Raw genomic sequence first — 9,060 nt, forward strand, 5'->3', positions numbered from 1 at the left:
AGCCATGAAAACATAATTCGAAGGTTTTCAAATCGTCTTTTATAGTACGCAATGAGACACCATCATCAATACTTTTCAGGAGCTTCATTCTTATTTTTGAAAACAATTCAAATTTCGACTTACACCTTTCCAGAAGCATATTAACTTGATATTCTTGTCCTTTTTCTGTAAGTGTTCTGCTACGTTCAGACCTTCTGGGATTTTCTCTCATATCATTACCAGAATTAGAGTCCACGTCATAACTTGCATTTGTAGATCTTGCTGTAGCCATGATTTATAATGTATATTCCCTTATAAATATCTTGTATTCACTGATACTGTGATAGGGTGAAGTTTCGCAAAATTACAATAACATGTTTATTGATCATCAATATTCTGATATTGTTCTACTGACTTGCTTAGTAGATCTTGAAATCTTTTACCAACTTGTTTGCAATAATGTAAAATTGTTTACTAACTTGGTTAGCAATCGACAAAATCGTTTACTATTACGGCCGCTGTTCACGATGCTACGAATCTAACAGTCTATTTAACCCTTTTGTCGCAGACTCGCAGTCGTATGTTACGCCGTGTAGGTATAACCGTCGTTTAACTCACTGCTGCACTCACTGAAACCTGGAAACCCCAAGAAACTGTCCAACACAATGTTTTGATGTTACTTCCAAATCGTGTTCAAAGATGACCAAATGAAATAACTTAGATGTTATGAAGCGTTCCAAAATAGTGTCTCAGTGGACTGATGAAATGTTCCAATATAAAGTCTCAATGAATTGAAGAAGTGTGTAAACTGCAATTAAAATAAGAGTAAAACTTATAAGCAAAACACAACAGTGATGATCTAAAAATACCAGAGACATTGGCAAAATACAGTATAGGCTACCGGTACTTGATCACACGATAAAGAAGGCATGAATAACTTATGAATAAAGAGCAGTGTTTTACTTATTCTATACTAATATGAATTTGGAATGAAAATCATATATTAAGCAAGTAGGAACACTCAGCAAATGAATTCCTAAATACAGAAATATCTTCACATAAAATATGACTTACCGATTTTTTCGGCTAATAATATCACAAACAAGCAGGTACTTCAATATTTAACATTAAACAATCTTAACTGTATGGAAAAGAATAATATATTAGACCAAATCAGAGAAGCACAAACCCTGTCAGCCTGTTCAACAAAATCCTGAAAATGGCGCAACCACGAGACAAACTTGCGCAACAATCTAAAGTACCACAATGAGGCGACAAAGGGCAATAAATAAAATGACGGCTGAGCCATCATTTACAACGTCATAGCAAACAAAAACAAATCTTACAGAGCTAACAGAAATATTTGAAATAAATAAAAGTAATAGCCTTCTGGAGAAAAATTTCATCTTCAACCACTGAAAATTTCGAAGCAATTAGTCCAGTAATCAAAGAGAAAAGCGACTTTTTAAAAACGTGTCAAAGAACAAGAACAACATAATATTTAAACGATCGTTATGTCCACTACGTGTCCAATAACCAGGGATGAATTGTCGTAAATGAGTTCGGTGTTGTGAATCTAACATTAAATCAAAGTTGCCTATTGCCAAATCAGTGTTTTGTCGTGATTTATACGCGACCAACATTTAAATAGGTCATTTTAATAAAGAAACCGTCATATGAATGATGGAAATACTGCGTAATTATAAAATATTAAAATGAGTTCGGTTCTGTGAATTTAACAAAAGTGATTTAAGTCAAAGTTGCCTATTGCCAAATCGGTGTTTTGTCGTGATTTATACGCGACCAACATTTAAATGGGTCAACCGTCATATGAATGCTGAAAAACGTTTATCGTGCGACTATTTACGACATGGAGTGTGACAGACGGTATCAAAACATCGGCTATAACAAAATCAACTTTGATCGGTGAATATTCGGATTTAATTACGATAATAGAAAATAAAACAAGACGTTTAAGATTGAAAACAACTTGAAAGTGAAAATTACATCAATGTAATATATTTCAAGTTTGACGGGAATCGGACAAAAAATGGCTGAGTAATTGATTAGAGTATTATGAAATCATCCGAAGTTAGCCGGTTTTACGGTACCAATGCAATATTAGCATATATTGTTTTTAATATCATAACCTAAACATGTACGGTAGAGTCAAGGGTTGGGCGGTGTATGAATGTTAGGAATAACATAGGCAAAATTGGTTATGACACGCCCACTAGAAGTACTAAACTGATACAGTCTACCGTCCCGGGGGTCTGGTATAGTTTAGTACCACATGTACTTCTAGTTCCGCCCCCGTCCCCGCAACTTCTGAAATTGCAATGCACAAGCGAAACACCACAACTCACGTAAGTACCGTGCTCTATAAAATCGTCACCTCTTCCAGTCTTACTTATATATGATGACGTAATAGTGCTGCAATTCACAGTAATTATTAATTAATAATAATTCAACATTGAGGAGTTTCCAAAGTCCTCATAAACTGACAACAATTCTATGAAACGCTGCTAACGTAGAATTCCCAAAACCTGCAAGGAAACTTGGTAGAGTTAAAATATAAAATCCGGATCTGGATACAAGTTTCAATTTTTTGGATTCATATATTTATTTTCCGTCATGGAGAGAGAGAGAGAGAGATTTATTGTTTTGTCAACCAGAAAAAAAACGAAAAAATATATACAATTAGGCCGCGAGCCGAGGCCCTGAAAAACGCCTAGAAAGTGAGTTTCGTAGCGCACATCAGGTAACTACCTGAAAATGATTTTAAAATGTTCCTTAAAAATTTAGTAACAAATTTTGCCTTGTTCCCACTTCCAAAAGTTGCACGTTTTACGGAAAAGACGCTTCTACTACAAGAAATATGTGCTACGATCTGTCCTATATTCTCTACATTTTCGGCACTGAACAATGACTTCTGCATGACGTAACAATTGAATTAAACCAGCTGTTAGCGAGCGGATGAATATTAGTTATTTCTGCTCGACCTTGCGCTGAGTTGGGCAGGCTTTCCATAGCCCTGTTTAGTTATTATTAGTTAAGTTACGCTAAGACGTTGTTGAAAAATGTATAAGTAAATTATTAAACACTTGTAGATCCTTACCACGGATATGGGCCGTGAGACGAAACCATGAAAACGCCCAGAAAATGAGTTTCGTAGCGCACATCTGGTAACTAAATGAATTCTTCAGTTTTGTGTGAAAACGAACATAATGAACGCATTACAGCTTGTTCCACAATCCTGGTGCGAAATTGAATATAAGAGGTTCCCGGAAATTCAATAACCATAAGTTTACAACGCATACATAAGAACTATACAATTCGAGAGCCCTACAGCACACTAACACAAATGTATTCCTGTAATGTTTTGCCTGACCAAAATCGGACTTCCTCAGTCAATCATAATTTATTAGGTAGATTACGAAAAATATGGCATACATGTAACCAACAACAAAAAATACTTTAATTGTGTGACAGGAGTCGGGAGTGACCTCGAAAGCAGCGACACCAACAACGCTGATTCACATTTGAGAATAAATTTTATGTAATAACCACAAGCAGTTTACAACAAGAACAGCATAAAAAGCTACATCCATTTTATAGAAGCTATCAAGTATCAAACGTATTTATTTTTAAGCAATGAAGTCACAAATTAACATCGTGAGCACGAAAACACAAATAAATCAGTTATTTCTCACTTAGAAATTTACCGCAAAAGTCAAGAAAATTAAATGAATGTACAATATGTACATAACATAGTGAACAGAAATATTACAATTTACAATTAATCTTTTTTTAGTTTATGTGGTTATGTATTTGAACAAAGGCAATAATATTTCTAGAAACAGGACTACGACACTAACAAATGTCCGAAAAAAACAACAAATGTATGATACTTATTAAATCAACTGTAATATCTAATTCACTTTCTTCTGAATTGTTTTCGAAATCCACTATCTCAAAAATCGACTTTTCCTCTATAGGTGTACTGTGATTTCTGCAGTCAATACAAAAACAAAAATCTGTGCAATTTAAGTTGATTTTGGCACACTTTCATAAATTATTTTGACTATTTTTCGTTGCAGTTTGCCAACTCAAGAACTGATTTGAGGGCCACATGCTTCTTCAGTGAATCATTGTTGGGTGGAGAGTATAATCCTTATGTTTGACAGTGTTAAATAGACGTGCCCTGGTATCATTTACATTCTTCATATCCTCTTCAAATTCCTCAGCTTTATTTATTAATACCTCGTTAACCTCGAAAGATCTTCATAGTCGAGGGAAAAAAATGAATTGAAAATCTCAATGAAGTCTCCAACATGAATTTGATGGGCAGTTCCAATTGCAGAAAAGTGCTAAAGTATTTCAATATGAATAGCCCATCTAAGCTGTTTGCAACTATTATGATTCTCATATACCTTTAAGCTTCAAGACTTCTTGTTTAATCCATTTTATAGCACTGATAGCAGCAGGGATCAGAGCCTGCGTTAGGTCGGATTGGTGGAACATTGCCGTTTTCTTTTGTAGTACAGTATCTAAAATAAGGAAGAAAATAATATTTGGAGCAGCATGATTTTAAAAATACCCCTAAATACTAACTAATACCTTGAATACATAATGCATTTTATCTGATGTACTAAATGAGCGTATATATGCTCATTGCATGTTCTACAGTCCAGCAGTGTTTGCATACCATTACTAGACTATATCTACACTAAATTTTGATATATCACAGTCTGAAATGTCCTATGACAGTATGAGTATGGACTATAGACTATATTTTGAAACATCAACTGTTTGTCTACAACTTCATTTCTCACCTCTCAATCATTTCCAATGCTACCTTTCTTTCCACTCCAGCATAACTTATCATTGCTTCCCAGGTTCTTGTCGACTCGATGAATTTAGATTTAGACCAACCGACATTAGTAAAATTGATTAATTTCTTCTCTTTCACACAACCGTGCATTACAGAAACAGCCATTCATTTCTATTTCCAAATATGCTGTGGCCTATATAGTAGTATAAGTCTGCTGAATAGTCAAGAAGAGTCATTAAATAAATCATAAACATTTCATGCAAGCCAGAAAATATCGTTGTTTGTGACATATTATTCTAGGTCTAGCCTTCCTTGGAGTTACCGCACCGTACCTATTTAACAACGTCTTATGAGCTAGTGCTCAACTAAAATTGCTATTTTTGGCAAGGATATACAAGTGTTTAATATCTTACCTATACTTTTCAACACCTCCTTAGAATAACTGGACTAATATTACCGGTAACTGAAAAAAACTATGGAAAGGCTACTCAACGCAAAAGCGAGCAGTTGAGTACATCTGATATTCATCCGACCCTGGGGATCCACCTACAGCTGACTAACTTGACTGTTACGTCGTGCAGAAGTCTGCGTTCATTGGCCCATGATACCGGAAAAGCAGAGAAAATAGGAGAGAGAGAGAGAGAGAATTTATTATTTCGTCAACCAGAAAACACATAATATTAAATATAATAATAACATAATAAGTGAAACAAAAGTTTTCGGTATGACTGGGAGGTAACGATACGACCAGTTACGGTCATCTGAGTCAGTTACCACCCAATACAACACATGAATAAATACATAAATTGACACAGGTTCTTTTTTTTTAACTCTCAGTTTATAGAGAACTATTTACACTATTTACAAAACGAGGATAAATTTTGGATTCATCTAATCAGGGTTGGGAATTTATTGTGAAAAATGACACATTTATAACAGTAACATAATGTGGTTTTTGTTTTAAGTTAATTTAATGGTAGAAAAAGAGGAGTGCATTTCCAAAATAGATACTTAATTCTAAATGAGCCTATATATGAGAATTAATTAGTACATCATATTAACACTATGAAAAAATAAAAAAAATAATACTACAATAGTACATAAATAGACATATGCAAATTTAAGCAGATATGATTTATTAAAGACAAAGATGAGACAGTTACAATAGTCCAAAAACCATTTCGATCTTACAAAAATTCATAGTCTACCCCAAACGAAAACTTTGGTAGTAGTAGTGTAAAAAAATGGTTAAATTTATTAAGATATCGCATATCGATAAATTTTAATCACACTCACAGTTAATTAAATAATCCATAACAACCGCTTAGCAGTAATTGACAATGTAATTATATTGAGGAGCATCACATGAATTTAAAAAGTCACTTAGCGGAGCAGTTTTGGGTTACTAGGGTGGTATAACACCAGACCTAATGTTGTGCATAGATAGGATAGCAGAAAATGAATGGAAATGTTTGCAGAATGATAAATGATAATGCATGAGATATATATAAAACAGTGGATTAATTTGGTTACTCCCAAACGTAAACTTTGGTGGTAGGGGTATCAAAAAATTGCCAAATTTAATAATTTATTGCAATATCGATAAATGTGATTAAATAAACCATAACAACCACATAATGGTAATTGAAACAGTAATTATATTATATCAAACCTATTGTTGAGCATAGGTGGGATATCAGAAAATGATTAGAATTGTTTGCAGAATAATAAATGACAGGAATGAAATATACATAAAACGATGGATTAATTTGGCAGGATAGACCAAGAATAATACATACAAGTACACTTTAATCTATTTGTAGGGCCAAAAGAGGCCAGTTTCCAGCCATTGTAGCATGAACCGCAATTAAGGAGTGGAGGAATATATTAGAATGTAGCAAGTGAGTTTTATGATTAGAGAATAAAAAATTTATATAACAATTATATTAATGCAATTAAACAAGTTATGAATATCAATTTTAGACAAACCATGAATGCTTGAATCGTCAAAAGTAAACTGGTTGTTATAATGAAATGGTATTGTGATTCACATTCAACAGTGCATGCTTTTTTAACTATAACATATGAGATTTAATATGAAATTCACAATATGAAATTCTGATTACACTACACATCTAATTATTAAAATGAATTTGAAATACTGGATTGTATAATGAAATTCATTTAGGTTCTCACCTTCAGATTTACCCAGTTAGCCCAGGTCATTGACTACTGAAAAGCATAATAACCACATATTTAAAATTTGCACATGTATGTGTACATCTCAGGAATGTCTAGTCCACTATGTAAATATATATGATGCCGTACATGAAGAGCATGTAGCAAGTATTGATAAATCTTGAACCTTGGTTTGGAAAGAAGAATAGAGTGAATAAATATCACAAAATGCTACAAAAATGTATCCTACATAATTCCAAGGTCTAGCTAGGTTTCAAAACATATTGACTTGCAATTTGTTAGCCATATAGTTGGACTATACAATGACACATACAGGGTGGCCCAAAAGTAGGTATACAGTTATTAAATTAATAACTATGAACTATCAGGCACTAGTCATATGTGTAAATCCACTAAACCAATACATGGAGAACAAGTTAAAATAAGCATATTATACACATGTCCACATCAGTATCCCATTGAAATTGGAGGACTTAAACTTTGCATTTAATATTTGGATATGATGTATTTCATGAACTCAAATTTGAATTTTTTGTACGAGAATGTTTTTAGAATGTCTGGGATATCATTCCAAATTTTAGGGCCTATGAATTTGATAGAATTTTGAGCAAATTTTGAATTTGTTCGTGAAATAAAAAATGCTCCCTTAGAAGCGGAACGAGTACCATAAGAATGCACAGAACTACAATCACTAAAATACAAGTCAAAGGCCTCTGGCAACATACTATGCCTGAATTGAAACATTAATTTAGCAATTTCATAGATATAAACATCATTTAATTTTAGGAGGTTCATACGCTTGTAAATTCGGCTCATACTATGATGCAAAGGAGTATTGGTCATAACCCGAAGAGCTCTATTTTGTAATACAGTTATAGCATTAAGTCTAGTTTTATCAGCGGAACCCCATGCCACAATTCCATACTGCAAGTGCGAATAAAAGAGAGAAAAGTAAACAGTTCGCATGATTTTTTTAGGAATCAAATTTTTTATCCTTGTCATTATTCCTACAGACCTAGATAGTTTCAATTTCAGGGAGTTGATGTGTCGGTCCCATTTGAGCTTGTTATCTATGAATATTCCAAGGTATTTAACTGCGTCATGCACGTTTAGTCTAACACCACTTAGAGTAAAATCAGGACAATGTGGATACTTGATATTTTTATTATAGGGATGATTTATTAGTAGTACCTGTGTTTTCTCAGGATTTATAGTTAACTTATTAGATTTCATCCATTTAGAAATATTTTGTAAGTTTATTTTGACTAGATTGGACAAATCAAAGATACTGGAAGATATTGACGTTATGCTTGTGTCATCAGCGAAAAGTTTGAATATTCCTGAACTACATCATTTATATAAACAAGAAAAAGGGTTGGGCCGAGAACTGAGCCCTGGGGCACGCCAACAGAAACAAGTTCATGAGGTGATTCATTGGCAGAGACAGTGACAAATTGATTTCGACCGTGCAGGTAACTAGAAAATAGTTTACTCACAGTACCGCGGATCCCATAATGTTTCAATTTGCTTATAAGTATTTTGTGATCAACTGTGTCAAACGCCTTTTTTAAATCCAAAAATATACTACAGCCAACCAAACCCTTATCAACGATTTCATAATATTTACTAATTATATCTAAAATTGCATGTGTAGTCGAGTGATGATTTCGAAAGCCAAATTGATCGCTATTAATAATAGAGTGTTTATTAAGGAAATTTTGGAGGCGACTAAGCATCAACTTTTCAAAAACAATAGAGAAGCATGAAAGTATAGAGATGGGTCGATAATTGGATACATTATTTTTTTTTCCAGATTTATAAACGGGAACAACTCTGGCAACCTTAAGATGATCTGGAAATATACCAAAAGAAACAGAGTAATTGAAGAGTTTGCAGAGAACTGGACTAATTGTACTGCACAAAAGTTTCAGGAGATAAGCTGGAATATGGTCATACCCGGTTGCTTTGTTGGTTTTTAAAGAATTGATTATATTTACTACTTCATTCAATGAAGCATCTTCCATAAACATAGACAATTTGTTTGGAGC

General features: G+C 33.5%; 2 long non-coding RNA genes across 4 annotated transcripts; both read right to left on the reverse strand.

The window, feature by feature from the left end:
* Positions 1–647: 647 nt before the first annotated feature.
* On the reverse strand, positions 648–1,287 carry LOC144425736 (uncharacterized). The gene is made up of 2 exons (XR_013477612.1): positions 1,054–1,287; positions 648–787 (listed from the first exon to the last, which is right to left on the reverse strand). It is a non-coding gene; the product is annotated as an uncharacterized LOC144425736 (long non-coding RNA).
* A 2,094-nt stretch (positions 1,288–3,381) lies between these two features.
* On the reverse strand, positions 3,382–5,325 carry LOC144425733 (uncharacterized). Of its 3 annotated transcripts, XR_013477608.1 has the most exons (3): positions 4,815–5,181; positions 4,413–4,529; positions 3,382–3,991 (listed from the first exon to the last, which is right to left on the reverse strand). It is a non-coding gene; the product is annotated as an uncharacterized LOC144425733 (long non-coding RNA). The 3 variants fall into 3 exon arrangements; XR_013477609.1 differs by lacking the exon at positions 4,815–5,181 and adding an exon at positions 5,227–5,325 and having other exon boundaries at positions 3,382–4,529; XR_013477607.1 differs by having other exon boundaries at positions 3,382–4,529; positions 4,815–5,180.
* Between the last annotated feature and the right edge of the window lie 3,735 nt (positions 5,326–9,060).

The sequence above is a fragment of the Styela clava genome, chromosome 8 (assembly GCF_964204865.1).
Source record: "Styela clava chromosome 8, kaStyClav1.hap1.2, whole genome shotgun sequence".
Lineage (NCBI taxonomy): Eukaryota > Metazoa > Chordata > Ascidiacea > Stolidobranchia > Styelidae > Styela > Styela clava.